Source organism: Myodes glareolus, chromosome X (genome assembly GCF_982192425.1).
Source record: "Myodes glareolus chromosome X, mMyoGla1.1, whole genome shotgun sequence".
NCBI lineage: Eukaryota > Metazoa > Chordata > Mammalia > Rodentia > Cricetidae > Myodes > Myodes glareolus.
The window spans coordinates 73,258,816-73,275,151 of NC_142053.1; the positions used below are offsets into that span (position 1 = coordinate 73,258,816).

At 32.9% G+C, this 16,336-nt stretch overlaps 1 long non-coding RNA gene across 1 annotated transcript; it reads left to right on the forward strand.

Annotated features, from left to right (window-relative positions):
- Positions 1-1,055: 1,055 nt before the first annotated feature.
- Positions 1,056-15,989, forward strand: LOC146889167 (uncharacterized). The gene is made up of 3 exons (XR_015000167.2): positions 1,056-1,145; positions 12,943-12,976; positions 15,844-15,989. It is a non-coding gene; the product is annotated as an uncharacterized LOC146889167 (long non-coding RNA).
- The last annotated feature ends 347 nt before the right edge of the window (positions 15,990-16,336 follow it).

The following is a 16,336-nucleotide window of genomic DNA, read 5'->3' on the forward strand; positions in this document are numbered from 1 at the left end:
TATTCATCAGTATGGTTATGGGCCAAGACCAGTTCAGGCACCCTCTCCTCTGCTGCCCAGAGAACAATCTGGGGACCTCTCCTTGGGCCTGGGAACCCCTCCAGAATCAAGTTTCTTGCAAACCCTAAAATGGCTCCCTTAGTTGAGATATATACCTCTCTGCTCCCATATCCATCCTTCCTCTCTCTCCCCCATCCCATTCCCCCAAGCCATCCCCAATCCTCCCCCTCTCTCTTCTCTCTAACCATCTCCCCTTACTTCCATCCCGCCCCCCCCCCCCGTGCACCCAAGTTTGCCTGGCAATCTTGTCTACTTCCAATATCCAGGAGGATAACTATATGATTTTCTTCAGGTTCACCTTCTTATTTAGCTTCTCTAGGATCACGAATTTTAGGCTCAAAGAATTTTAATTATGGCTAGAAACCACTTATGAGTGAGTACATACCAGATTCCTCTTTTTGGGTCTGGGTTACCTCACTCAGTAAAGCGTTTTCTATTTACATCCATTTGCATGCAAAATTGAAGATGTCATTGTTTTTTTATCGCTGAGTAAAACTCTAATGTGTATATGTTCCACACCTTCTTTAACCATTCTTCTGTTGTGGGAATCAAAACAACTTTGAGATACCATCTTACACCTGTCAGAATAGCTAAACTCAAAAAGACCAATGATAGCCTATGCTGGAGAGGATGTGGAGTGAGGGGAACATTCATCCATTGTTGGTGGGAATGAAAACTTGTGCAGCCACTGTGGAAATCAGTGTGGCGGTTTCTCAGGAAACTGGGAGTGAACCTCCCTCAGGACCCAGCAATTCCACTCTTGGGAATACACCCAAGAGATGCCCTATCATACTACAAAAACATTGTTCAACTATGTTCATAGCTGCACTATTTGTAATACTTTTGATTTTTTAAAGAATAATTTAAGATTTCACAATACCTCTGGACGGAAGCGGCAATGGATTTTACCTCTTTTTTGAAGCTCAAACAGCAAACCCATTATCTTGCTACAGTTTTATTTTATTATTTAAAAAATCATTTGAAAATTTCTTTGCAGTGTTTTCATTTGCCATTACAAGGATCCAGAAAAAAAAAAAACTGAGATACCTTACTTGGTTGTCATCATCAAAGCAGTTCATCAGAGGGTGAGTTGAAATATAGTATTAATTGACTTTCAGATAAGTATGTCTAAAAAGTTCTGGCTTATTAGCATGAGAATTTTAACATTCAGCAGGGTACTTTATTTTTGCAATCTTAGCATCTGGCACAAAATTAGCATTTACTCTGTATTTGTTTAGTGAATCTATCAAGTAATGAATTAAAACAATATAACATTAGATTTCCAAACAACAAACATCCCCTTGTTATCTCAAACATATTTTGCATTTACTTTAATATAATAGTTGGTGTTTGCTACAAAAATTAAAGAGCTAGAGTAATATGGTAGAAGAGAGCGTGCATTAATGTTTTCTAAAGACTAGCAATGTATTTGGGGGTAGTAATTAAATTCTACTTGTTAAGTTCCATTTGTTTAGGAAAAATGGCTTCTTGACCATCTATCCTAAATTTTGACATTATTTTAAAATAAATAAATTGTTATTTTATCATTAATAGCTATATTTCAAAGAAGATTTTTGATAATAGTGTTACTCTAGGAATTGTGCCCATCTATATTTCCTAAATGATGTTTTTTTTATTTTGCTTTAATTCTTTGATACAAGGTTTCTTTGTGTAGCCCTGAACTCACTGTGTAGACCAGGCTGGCCTCAAATTCACAAAGATCCACCTATATCTCCTATTGCTTCGATTAAAAGAACACACTGCCACTGTTCTATAAATGTTTACAGAAAGTTTGGCAGGTTTGCAATAAATAGTTCCTGTTACACTTTGGACATTGTACCATAAAGCGAAGTCAAAGGGCTAAAAGTATTGAGCTTTGCCTGGGGTTATTTATAGCAGAAGAAGTTACATTTTAACTAGGTGTTAAGGTATAAGATTTGGTAGAGTAACAATAGTCTAAAGAGAGAGAGTGTTTTATTTAAAGATGCTTAAAATAATATAAATTGTTTAGGAAATTGATTTACTTTGATTGTTGCTGGTATAGGTTGGATAGCATAAATCCCAATAATGGCACTAGAAAAGTAGGTAAACTAATTGATTTGCTCAGTCACATATCTCGTAAATAAAAGAGTAATTATTTAGTATCTAGCTATGCCTGGTTCTAAATGTTCTATTAATTCTCCCAACTCAAATGTTTTATGATGCCTTCATTTTTTATTCAGAATAACTTTTAGCCTGAGGTATTGTACAGAATTACATAAATTATCAGATTTAATGTGCCTTGCTTCAACTAGGGCTTCAGTTAGCAGCAACCTCAGTACATTTTTGCTGAAATTCATTGTTATACTTGTGTTTTTTTCCTTTCTTCCTTCCATCCTTGTGTCCTAAAATTACATGAAAAAAAAAAAAAAAACCACGAGAATTCAGAAAACATAGTGACTAAATCGCTTAGAAAAAGCCAGACAAGTTTTTAAGGGAGGTAACATCTGTTCTGGACCTTGAATGAGAAAAATAAAGAGAACAAAATAGAATCACTGATTTAGAAAAGTGTAGTATGGAGGACTAGGGAAAGAAAATGTTTCAGAGCAAACTATGAAAAGATTTTCAGGAGGAGATGGCTGCAAGAAAATTTGTAATTTAAAGACATAAATCTAGGGGAAGGTGTATTAATTTAGTAGTTATTTTCCCCAGCTAAAGTGTCCAAATTTATTTCTACTAATAACATGACTCTTCCCAGTTAAACTGAGGGGCATAATAGAAACAAACCATTTACTTTTATCTCTTCATTTAATTTTCAAGTATTATACCTCAGATATCATTAAAGCAGTTTACTTGATACGATTAATATTTTTTTCTGGTAAGTATTCAATAAATCAAGAACTTTAAGAGGGCACCCAGTTGTCTTATATAATTTGCCTTGAGATAGGATTCTTAGAACAATTTGATAAAATCATGTGAAGGACTATAACCCACATTCAAAATATTTATTTTTAATTGTGTGTGTGTATAATATGCACATGAGTACAGGTGCCAGTAAAGTCCAGATTACATCACTGAAGGCTCTTGAGCTGGAGTTAGAGGTGGTTGTACACTGCTAGATATGGATACTGGGAAGTGAACTTTCAACCTCTGGAAGAGCAGCAAGCACTCATATCTCATGAATGTCTTTTCAGTCCCTGAAAATCCAGTTTTATATATTATACTTTTCAATTTTAAAAATATATAACTTATTATACATTATGCTATACGTTTTATAAGTCATTTTCTTTATAATCCCAGTTATCTGTTAATAATTAGTCTAATACATATCCTCTGTCTTCAAAACGTTATGCATGAACAAAATGCATGCTCATAATTATTTTTTATTAAAAATTTGAACTAAAATATAATTTTATCACTTCCTCCCTTCCCTGTCCTCCCTTCAGTCACTTATGTTTCCCTTACTGCCACATTGATGGCCTTTCTTTGAATATTAGTGTCATATATATACTGGCCTATACTGCCTGCCTGACCAATCAGCGTTTTATTAAAATATGATTGACAGAATACAGACAATTTTTCCATACCACATACTCTCTTTTATAACTCATTTTTTCAATTATTGAAATTATTTTTTTCTTCATTCAAATGAAGCTATATAAAGATACTTCTATAGGGTTCCATTAGGCCTATATTTCCTTGACTCTGTCTGAGGCACGTTGTTTTTTAACAGAAATTCATTTGTCCTGACTAGAGGCATAAAGATTAAAATCCAAAGATCAATGGGCAAAATCCCTTTAAAACAAGCATAATAATAAAGAGAAAACTGAGAAACACAGTACAAAATGACTACATAGAAGAACCAATGATAGACTCATAATATATATCTAAAAATAGTTCTGTTAAACTAGCTTTCTGAAGCTTTATGCTTATTAAGTATTATACCTAATGATTCATGAATATTTTACTTTATCAATTGTGAGATCTTAGAGTCACATTTCAATCCAATTACATAAGCACAAATAATATGCTCTGTTAAGAATAGCAACAATAGTGAAAGCCATTGGATGAGAGATGTTAATTTATATTACTACATTTTTCTGAAATAATTTGCAATATTCTGTTATGTTTGAAATTTGTAAAAATATGTACATCTCTATTAGAATGATGTTAAGTAAAATTGATGTATTCAAGAGTGATTCATAAAATCATTCAGTAGTTTAATATTAGAACAGTCAAAAGAAATGTTTCATATAGTCATTATATAATTTTCCATTCAAGTTTGAATTTTCCATGAATAACTTTTAACAAACAGTAACTGAATGCTGTGCAGAATTGAAATAGCTCTTATTTCTTATAGCTTGGTTCTTGCTAAGATCATTTTTGTTATGGCTCTGATTTTTGTTTTAGTGATAGCTCATTGATAATTTGCCCACAGCATTAATTTTTGCTTCTGCTATTTTAATATGAAACTCTCCTGTGAGGTAAAAGAATATAGTAAAATAGGAAATGCTAAGTGTGTACCATACCAGTACATGGAAGAAAATTCTTCTTTTGACTGCTAGTGGCCTTGAAATTCATCATGTGTGATAAAACTGACCAAAAACTTTCTTCTTCACCTTGAAGACAGAGTAAGTAATGAATATTCAGAGGTGTGGACAATAAGTATTTGAAAGTTAAGCCTAATTTTTATTTATGACAAGAAATATGTGCTCTGTCAGACTTTCAATGTGCACAAAGGGATATGTGAATATATTATTAAAAGCAAAGTGGAGTGTTTGACAAGCATAATGAAGTTCCTAATTGCAAAAGTCATATATGATTATCTCTACCATGTCAGGTTTCTATGCAGAGTGAATTGTGGCTCTGTTATTTAACATAATCACTTTAAAAACATGTTGTTCTTACTCACATAAATTCTTCAAGTAAAGTATATGTGTGCTTGTGATAAGTAGAAATATTAAAGTGGTAAATCTGTAGATCCTAGGGAAAAGACTCATTTAGCATAGCCAGTTCACGAGGATAACTCAAAAAGAAGAATAAGGCAGTGAGGGCTGCTATATCACTATGCAAGGGTGACAGTTTGCCAACATTTCTACAGTAAAAATATTGAAAGTAGTGCTCATGACATTTGAGAAGCATCATATTTAAGTTTAATAAAATTTCTCTCAATAATTTTCAAATACAGGTATTTCATATATATTAGTAAATAATTATATGTTTAGCATATTTCAAGTTTCAGAGTTAATGTGTCTTTTTTGAGAAAACCAGTGCATAATAATATTAACAAACAAATTCTGTTGAAAAGTTAATATATATTGCTTCATTTATATTTTGCAAGAATTTTAAGTGTTATTGTTCAAATTCATGCTTTAATATGCTTTGCATGCAGAAAATTAAAATAATTAATTCCTGTGCTTTCTAATTGATTCTTACATTTTTCTATAGCACATCAATTTGGATTGCTATTCTTTTTCAAATTCCTTTTGATATCTTATTTAAATGTTCCATTTAGCGCATTCTGTAGCATTCAAAAACACATAATGAGAGTTCTGGAATGTACAATAAATCATATGTTTCAACACACAAGACACTAGATATTTTTTCTTTATGCTATAAAAGTCAATAAATTTGCTTCTGTTGTGCTATCTTCTCAGCTCTATTAATCTGCTTGAGGGGACATTGTGTATATTAACTGGTAAAAATAGTAAACTTTTAAATATTTTTTCATGTATGCCTGCGTCTAAAAGTCTGATTTCCCTGGGGAGTCATTATCATGCTGCTCACATTGTCACTCACCTACACTGTTGAACTTGCTTATCAAATACTCTGCAAAACAGTACAAGTTATTATGTGTCATGGGGCAGATTTATGATAAACTAAGTTTGAAACGAAATAATGAATTCTTGACATTTATCCTGTCTCTAATAACTTGGGTATTAATTTAATCAGATTTAATTTTAAACCAGGAAGTTACATTTCCTTGTTCTATATCATATATAAATTCATCACATATTTTCTACTTGAAAAGATTCATGGCTATATGTGTTTCCATAAAAAATAAAAACTAGAAAATATTTTTCTTTATGCTACTAAACTAGTTAGCAGATGTCATCATGATCCTGAGTACAGATTAAACTTTAAAAGCAATTTAATCCTGTGTAAATTAAAATGAAACTATTTTCTACCAGCTTTCAGAGGCAACAATTTTCTAAAAGCTACCAGTGATGTTTTGTGTTAACATACAATGCTAACTTTTATACACTTTATTTATACACAAGAGTACACTTTATAATATATTCATTACCATGGTGAAAATCAACAAAACACTAGCAGAAAGTACTAGTATTTAAAAGTTTTTGTTTGCTGAACACCTTCTTTTCTTTATTAGACTAGATCATATTATATGTTTGTTTTTGGAGGGAAGTTATGGTTGTTAAATATTGCTCTGTAAAACATTTTTCAGATGAAAAAGGAATTAATTTTGACATTTGGTCACTTTCCATCTTAGAATAATGACATAATGGAGGTTCAGTATCTGAGGTAACAAATGAGGAGGGTATTTAATATGCAGAGAAAGAAAATAAATTAATGCCCATTTTCAATGATTCAATGCAAGAAATATCATTTTTCGAAATAACTTAAAATTCAAATGAAATACAACTTAGTATTTGCATTCTAAGACATTAGATTATCTTCTCATTGACAGGTGAAAACAGTTGTATATAGTTTTATTCCCATATTTTAAACTAACTATATAATTGTAAATATCTGTGGAACATAGCATTGAAATAGACACAAATATACAATTTGTAGTGAACAGATCAAGGTAGTCAGAATTTTCATATACTTAAGCTTTAAAAAATTTGATTAACATGCAATGACTACATATTTACAAGTTTCAGTCAGATCTTTCAATTCATGCATACAATATTTACTAAATGAATCAAGGCAATTAAAATTACTGTCTTCTTAACATTATGTTGTGATTGGAGACTTAGTTATTCATAAAATAAATAAAATTTGCAATAATAAATCATTGTGTTGCAGAACACTGGAAGTAATTGCTATCTAACTCTGTTTGGGCAATTGTTATTCATCTTTCTCTTATGTTTTGCCACTACCCCTTTAAGTCTTTAGCTATAAATCTTTTTTATTCAAATAAATATTTATATCATCTACATATGACAGATAGCATGAAGTCTTCTTTTTCTGTGCCTAACTTATTTTGCTTAACATGATGTTACTCTGTACCATCCATTTTGCAGCAGATGACAGGATGACATTTTTTCGTGGCAGAAAATAATATATTGTGTACATACAAAATATTTTTGATCCCTTCATCAGCTGTTGGACCCCCTGACTCATAACATATATTAATTGTTTTGATAGTCAGAAATGAATGTGTATATGCAGGTATCTCTTTTATACAAAAAAAGACAAAGTAACAAATTATGATGTTTGTAGCAATCAACTTTATTTCAATAACAACTCATCTTGATTTTCAATATTAGAATTATAAATTTTCCTCTTACTTATAATAATGAATATGATATTAAGTGTAAAGAATTTTCCTTAGTTAAAGAAGACCATGATGATAATAAAATCAGTTATGTGCTATAAGTGTTCGGATTTTATTCATTCATTCAATATTTTCAAATGAGGTACTTTGTACCTTTCCTGTGCTTCTTGGTGGAGACACAACACTATAAAAAGCAGAGATGGGTCAGCTCTCAAGTAACTTATAGCCGTAATAGAGATGACAGGCTGTTGTAAAAAAATAAGAAATTACTTATTTAATCAGAAATATATGGACTGAAAAGAGAACTTGAACAGTAGTTAAGAGAAATTGCTACTCTCATAAAAAACCCAGGTTTGGTTCCCAGAACCTACACAGCAGCTCACAACTGTCTGAAAGTCCTGTTCCAGGGGATCTGACACCATCCTCTGGCCAGTGTGAGCACTATATGTATTTGGTGCACATGCAATATACCCAGGCAAAATACTCATACACATAAAATAAAAATAAGTAAAGCATTAATAAAAAATCAATACATAGCATAAAGGATAAATATATAGGATAGCTTGTCATTTGGAAAGTAGTTTAGAAAGATGTTGCTACTGAAAAAGCTACTAAACTGTGATGTTTTGAGAGTACTTAATATTGTTCCCTTTAATTTGAAGATACAGAAATTGGCAACCAAAAAAGTGATAATCTGAGTTTTTGTTTTTAAACCTATGTCCTTGACTAACAAAGATCCCTTTGCCTCTGTATTCCAAATCCTGGGATTAAAGGTGTGTGCCACCACTCCCTGCCCTCTTAGCTCTGCACTCTGATCGTCAGGCAAGCTCTATTTGTTAAAACACAAAAAAAAATGTTGCTACAATTGTCTCTATTCTATGTTCTTTGCTGTTTCTTTGAAACTCTCTTTGAAACTTTTTCTAATTTAATATCACAATTGTTTTCAGTAGTTATTCAGTCAGAAGGTTATCATTAGAAAATGGTTATATGTTGCTAGTGATTAAGTGATTTTAATTTGGGGGATTCCAAATGATATTTTTATTTAATAATAATATGTACTTTGACAACATTTGGCCATATCTATCTACTCACTCCAGATTATTTTATCCTATCCCCATTATTTTTGCTTTAGTGTGTGTATGTGTGTTTTAGAAAACCTAGGTTACACATATAAAGTAAAAGTGTGAAATTTATCTGAACAAGTCCAGTCTTTTAAGACTTGCTATTAACAGTGTCAAAGAATTATGAGTGTCATTTGTTTTATTGTTTCCTAAAATTCCTTTTTCTTGGTTTAACAGAACTCTGAAAATGCATTTTGGTGATGATAAGATTGTACCTATTTCCAGGACAGGAGCCCTATCCATACTCAGTGTGTACTAATTCTTTTTCCTTTTTATTGAAAATATGTAATTTTCTCACACAATATACCATGATTAAAATTTCCTCTCCTTCTACTCTTCTCAATTATTTCCCACCTCCCATCCTATTTAGATCCATTCATTTCTCTCTCATTAGAAAACAAATAAACTTCTAAGAAATAATTATACACTATAATAAAATAAAACAAAAACTAAAGCATTGGAATTGGAAAAACAGATGAGCAGAAGGAAAAGAGTCCAAGAGAGGGCACAAGAATCAGAGACAAACTCATTTGTACAACTGAGGAATCCCATAAGCACACTAAACTGGAAGCCATAACTACTCAGTAGACCTGGTACAGGCTGCCTCAGTCTGTGAGTTCATATGAGCTTTGATATGTTGATTTAAAGGTCCTTGTTTTCTTAGTGTTCTCCATGCCCTCTGGCTCTGACACTTTCTGCCTTATCTTCTGTGGGGTTCTCTGAGCCTTAAGGGCAAGAATTTGATGGAGAAATACCTTTTAGGGCTGAGTGTTCCGAGGTCTCTCAGTCATTGCTTATTGTCTGGCTGTAGTTCTGTGTATTTACCCCCTTGTGCTACAGGAGGAAGCTTCTATGATGTTTACTGAGCATGACACTGATCTTTGAGTATAGCAGAATATCATTCATTAGGAGTAATTTTATTTCTACTATTTTTCTTACATCAGTACTATTGTTCTTTTTAAAAAATAATGATGATATGATGGCCCGGGTGGCCTGCAAGCCAGGCAGAAGCTGCCACCGGAGCAGTACAGGGTCCCTGGGCGAGCGGCAGAGTCAGGCGGCTGGATATGGTGAATGGCAAAGTAAATGGACATAAGGCTATACATAAAGTTAGACATTTATTACTTAAGGAAAGAAAACGCATAGACAAACATAGAGAAAACAAAGACATACATACATACACACATGCACCCCCACACACCCACCCACACACCCACCCACCCACACCCACCCACCCACCCACACACACACACACACACACACACAAGCAAGAGAGAGAGAGAGAGAGAGAGAGAGAGAGAGAGAGAGAGAGAGAGAGAGAAGATGGCGAGGGGGGGGAGGGCCAAAAGTGGCTGGGATGGGCGTGGTTAGTTCTTAAAGTGTCCCAATGGAATAACAAGTACTATTTGGTTTCTCATAAATCCTTGAGCTATCCAGTCTCAAAGTCTTAATTCCCCAAGCAGTGTCAAGAGAGTATGGTTTCCGTTTTGTAGAGTAAAACTTGTTGGTTTCTTACTCCTACAAGATTTGTTCCCCCACTGTCCTAACATATATTTCAGAGAGGACACCATTGTAGATCAAAGGGTCTGTGGTTGGTTTGCTGTTTAGGTTTCTTCGTTGGTAGCTTGAAGATCATCTTCTACACTAAAGACACTAGAATGTAGGGGTGAAGTCTGTATGTAGGCACCAACTTGACTTCTCGAGTTCAAAGAGTTGTGTTGGTGTTGTCTTCATCAATGAGGCCTGCTATCAGTTTGTGGAGAGCAATATATAGTCTTAGCAACAGCCTGGGTTGCTTGGGATTCCCATGGCACTTCACTGAACAAGAATTCAACTAAACAAAACCCGATTGTGGTACTAGAAACTTCATTTGTTGACAAGATATGTCCAGTTGAGGCTACAACTCCCATTTATTTGGTGATTTCATTTAGATTTCTTTCATATATGTATATAATTTAGGAAGTTTTTACTGTATTAGGTTTCCATAATGCTCTTGATTCTAGCTGTCTCTCCCACATTCCCTGCCTTGTTTGCCTCTGCCCTCACCTTTCTCAATTAATACTCTGGTTCTAGCCTAATCCTACCCACCCATGAGTAGCAATTATATTTTCCATTCTTAAAGTGTAATCATTATTGGTAAGTTTATACATAAAAATGTTTTGGTTTTGCTAAATGGTTAGTTTTCATATAGAGCAAGGAATTTTAAAACTTCAATAATGCATATGCTACCTATGTACATATCTGATCAATGATACAAGAGAAAGAAGCTTTTTGGGGTTTTGTGCTAAAATGTTTAGAAAATTGTACTTATCATAGTTTGAAAAGTTATTTTTATGACAATACACAGGATCTTGTACTTAAAAATCTAAGATTTTTATGACATATTTATGAAAGTCAAAAAGCTGAATTCCTTTGAAGTTCAGTACATTTTCTTCATAAAAGATGAAGAACACTTTGATATAAATATTCTTCAGACAGCTTATGAAGAATATTCTTACTCTGCAGACAGTTTATGAGGAACATTCTTTTAGTCTAGGTAAGCTGAAGTTTAAGATCATTTTATTTAATAATGCTTTAAAATAGTAGTTATCAAATAGATTGAGTTTTGACTTAACTTTGTCATTGGAAAAAGTGAGGATAAAGTTACATGATTTAAAACATTTTATTCTTGAGTTACCTACCTGAGAATAAAGGAAACAAAAAAAACATATACAGCCTCACAGCTAATTCTACCTATGATTTTGATGATATTTTCTAAAACAGAACCTTTCAAAATACAGTGAATCTATCCACTCACTCTTTATAAAAACTTTCATAAACGTGCTTAAAGTTAAAATGAAGAGTTGACCTTATTTATTAAAATTCTATCAAAAAGTAAAAGTCCAAATTTTCTAAAGGAAATGCTGTTCCTGCAGGTCATAGCTTCCCCATAGTAATATAAAAGGTGGGCAACTCAAGGGTTAAGAACTAAATAAAATCTATCCAATGTTACTGATACATTTCAAAGAATGTAATTATTTTTAAAGTTTGGACATTTAAGATCCCATGAAATGTTACTGTCCATTTATGCTTAGAGCTATTGACTTTGATCATATACACATGTGGAAACTATACATATTGTAGTGAATTCCATTTTCTATCAATCCTTCAATAACTGTCGGACCTTATGTTCAGCACTAGTCTATATTTTGAAAATCAGACATAAATAGAAGTTGTGCCCTTTCTTCAGGAATGCTGCAGTTTCATGATCAAATTGGAGCTATTTTGAGCAACAAATTTGCATTACATATTTAAAATCATGTTTATTGAAAAACTCTCATTTAGTATTCTTAGAATAATTTACAGTCGTTTGGAAGAAATTAAGGAGGTTTTAAAATGCAAGAGCCTTTAAAATTCAGTTGACAAAATGGTTTCTGCAGAAGCATGTGGCCTGTGTTAAGATTTTGAACGCTCATATAAAATGAAAAGCTTGGTGATGTGTACCTGTAATCATAGCACTAGAGAGAAGAAACAAAAGAATCTTTGGAGATCACTGGTCAGCTAATTTTGCCGAATTTGTAAGATTCAGGTGTATTGAGAGACCCTGTCTTGAAAGAACAATCTTGAAGGTGAAAGACAAGGAAATCTTACATTGACCTATGGCTTCTATGAATGCACACGCCTGCAAATACACATTTACAAACAGAAATATATACACACATACACCTTACATAAGTGGACATTAATCTAAATTACAAATAATGAGTTTATTATTACATTTCACACCTTTCGTATATAATTTTGCACATCCACCACTAATCTCATATACCTCTGTCCCTCTTTTGCTAGTTTACTTCCTTCCATAGTCCATCTTCTGCTTTATGTCACATATGCCTCTTTTCCTTTGCTTTATCTCATTCTCTCAAGTTTTGTTTCCCTTGTATCATGGCCACTAATCTAGTATTATGAGCAACAAACAACACACACACACTTAATATAGGTTCTAGGCATAAAACATGCATTATTTATCCTCTAAGTCTAAGTTTTTCTGCTTAACATTATTTTCAGTTTCATCAAAATTCACATACATGTCATGATTTCATTCTTTTGTGGCAATATTGCATCACGAGTAGATAAAAATAGTTATTTTGTATTTATATATTTATGTTTATATAGACATATTTATATTATCTTTATATTTATATTGCTTATATATTTATATAAATACAAATTATATCATTTTACTTATCCATTAATTCATTCCTGTTTTCATTTTCTTAGCTACTAGGAATACTGCACCAATTAATATTGATGTGTAAGTATCTCTGTATTAGAATTAGTCTTATGTAGGACATTTAAATTGTTCATCTCCTCTTAGTCTGAAATAGTACGTCCACTTTCCCCTACTTATATTTCTTTATTGTATTCAAATTTTGAATCTTGTATTGTCTCTGAAATTTCATTCAACTGTTTATATTTTCCTCGGCTTCAGTTTGGGGTTTCTATCCTCCTTAAAGTTTGTTCATGTGTTTGCTTGTGTCCTTCTTGAATTCCTTGAATTTTTTGATAATGTTTGTAATTGATCTTTTAATTCCATTTCTTGTGATTTGCACAGGAAATTTGCACTGGAGAATATATCTAAAGGATTAGTGGTCTTTGATGGAATATATTGTATTGGCTTTTCACAGTGTTGTGATGGGACATTTTTGTGATGGGACATAATCATGTGGGTTTATTTCATCGGCTGTGTGTCTAATATGGAAGTCTAGAATTCCTATGTCACATGGAAGCTTGACTTTGTTTTTGATGCCACCTAAATTTGGTTGATGTCTGGCCACATAGCCAGAGTGTAAATGTCAGTCCTTCAGATGCTCACTTTTGAGGTTGTCCTTTGATGCCCACGTGCACATGATGGTATATGCATGCCTATATTTACATAAGTGAATGATCACACATCTATACACATTGCAAGCATATGCACATGTTTATACAAAAGAAGTGTATTATTCATTTCAAGTTAATACTTGAATGCTTATGTTTACTTATTGTTTCTCTTGCTAATTATTTATTATTTTATTTCATTGTGATCTGATAAGGTGCAGGAAATTGTTGTTAGTCATTTGCATTTGATAAGGATTGCTTAGTGAGCTATAATGTTATTTGTTTTGATCAGTGGTTCTCAACCTTCCTAACGTTGTGACCTTTTAATACAGTTTCTCATGTTGTGGTGATACAACCATAAATATATTTTATTGCTACTTCATAACTGTACTTTTGCTACTGTTTCAAATTGCAATGTAAATATTTGATATGCAGGATATCTGATATGCTACTCCTTTAAGAAGATCATTCACTCCAAAAGGAGTCTCAACCCAGAGGTTAAGAAACACTGTTTTATTGATTAATTGGGCAGTCTGGAAGAATGCATACTCCTGTACCAATTGGATAGGCTATTTTGCAGATATTTGCATCTAAGATTATTATTAAGATTATTATTGGAAAAAGTTGTCCTGATTAGTATTGTTTTGCTACTTGCTGTGGTAGTTGGTTGGATTTTTTTTTAGTTATTTTTCTCCTCCTCAGTTATTATTATCTGCTTGCTGGTTGAAAGTATTGGGCAGGATTGAATCATTCTCAGTTGTTCTCTGCTCATCTTTTGTGAAATGTACTCTTTCCTGTGCTGTCATGAATGGAGCTGATGTTCTTTCTCCTCTGTGTACAGTACTCCATCAAGTATTCTCTGTAGGACTGTCTTGGTTTATGTAAATTGCTTCATATTTTGCTGTTTTTGAATGTTCTTTTGCTCCAATTTTAACTGATAACTCTGAAGAATAAAACATTCTTGTTTGGGAGATATTTATTTTCAGGGCTTGAAATCTATCATCCCATGCTTGCCTAGAATTAAGGGTTTCTGTTTAAAGAGATCTGATGTTTGCCTTCTTAGTCAGTTGGCATTTCTCCTTTACAACTTATTATATTGCTGCTTTCCTTTGCAATTTTTGACATTATTTTTTTCAAAGTTTATTAAATTATGAAAGCTTCCATTTCCGCCCCTCCTCCCAACACCCTCCCACTCCCCCCTTCCCTTCCTCCTCCCTCTCCATCCCTAAGAGCAGTCAGGGCTTCCAGCCCTGTGGGAAGTTCAAGTTCCTCCCCCCTCCCTCCAGGTCCAGGAAGGTGAGTGTCCAAACAGACTGGATCCCAAAAATCCAGTATATGCAGAGGAAACAAGCCCCAGTGTCATTGTCAATGGCTTTTCAGAAAGGCTCCGGGCCAGCCACATTCAGAGAATCCGGCCACATTCAGAGAATCTGGTTGGATCACGTGCTCGTTCAGTCCCAGTCCAACTGGCCTTGGTGAACTCTCATTAGATCAGAGTTCTAATAGATTTGACATTATGACAATGGTACACTCTGTTGAGTTTCTCTGTTCATGTCTATTTGAGGCAACTGTCTCTTTATTAGGAAATTTTTTTTCTTTCTCTAGGTTTGGGAATTATTTTTTATAATTTTGTTGTATGGTGAATCTATGTCTTTAGATTTTATATCATTTACAAGATTTTTTGACTTTCTCTCTTGAATGTATATTTGAGTGTTTGGAAATTTCAACCATTATCATATTCTTAATTTTTGTTCTTTAGGGCAGGTATTCTTTCTTTTCCTTTGTCTTGTCTAATGATGATTCTTTTTTTATTGTTCTATTTTAATTCATTGGTTAATACCTTTCTAACCAGAATTTTTGATTATTTTCTAAGTTTCAAAATTCCTGTTTAATTTTTTCTCAATAGTTTTGATTTTTTACCAATTTTGTTAACTATTTCATCTAATTTACTATCCCTTTTTTAAATCATAGCCCTGAATTGACTTTTATCATTTAATTCACTGGCTTATTGGTGTCTTTCATGTGGTCACTGATCCCTTTTAAATGTTGAATTCTAATTACTTTCTGCCACTTCAGGTTTCTCATTATCACTTGTTTTCCAATAATGAAGAGTTCTGAGCTTGTTGAGGTGGATACTGGAGTGATTAAGTTTATGGATTTTTTTGTTGTTGTTGTTTTGTGTGTGTGTATGTTAGGATAGGAATATACTCCAGTTTTTTTGTTTGTTTTCCTTGTTTCCATTTTGTTATTTATCTTGTTTATTAGCTTCCTTTTACATTTTTCTTTTCTATTGCTTTTTAGGGGAGACATGACTGCAGTGAGCAGTATTGATATTGCCTTGCAACAGAAGACATTTGCCTTCTTCCTGTCTCTCCAGTAACTTACAGAGATAGTGGCATTAACAGACCTGATTGGAAAAAAGCAGTAGTAATTTTTAAGAGTTAATGATTTTTTATAGTTAATTGTTAAAATGAGAAGGGAATTGTTAAAAAAGGTAATAAAGACATTGAAGTATGAATGATTGGAAAGTATATTAGTTATCAGCACTTTCTCTCATTAGGATAGAGTATATTACTTTTAATGATCCTAACTCTTCTTCACCAAGTCATACTGAGACATTCTCTTATCTGCCCTTTGAATTGGAAGTTTTTAAAATGCAAGTATCTCCTTATCGTCTTTGCCAATATGTTTGCAAAGATTATAGAATTACAAATGGCAGGAATTAAGCCTCTCTTCTACAGACTGGTACGGATCTTCTACTAAAGTATAATTAAAATAGACAAAGATTAATACT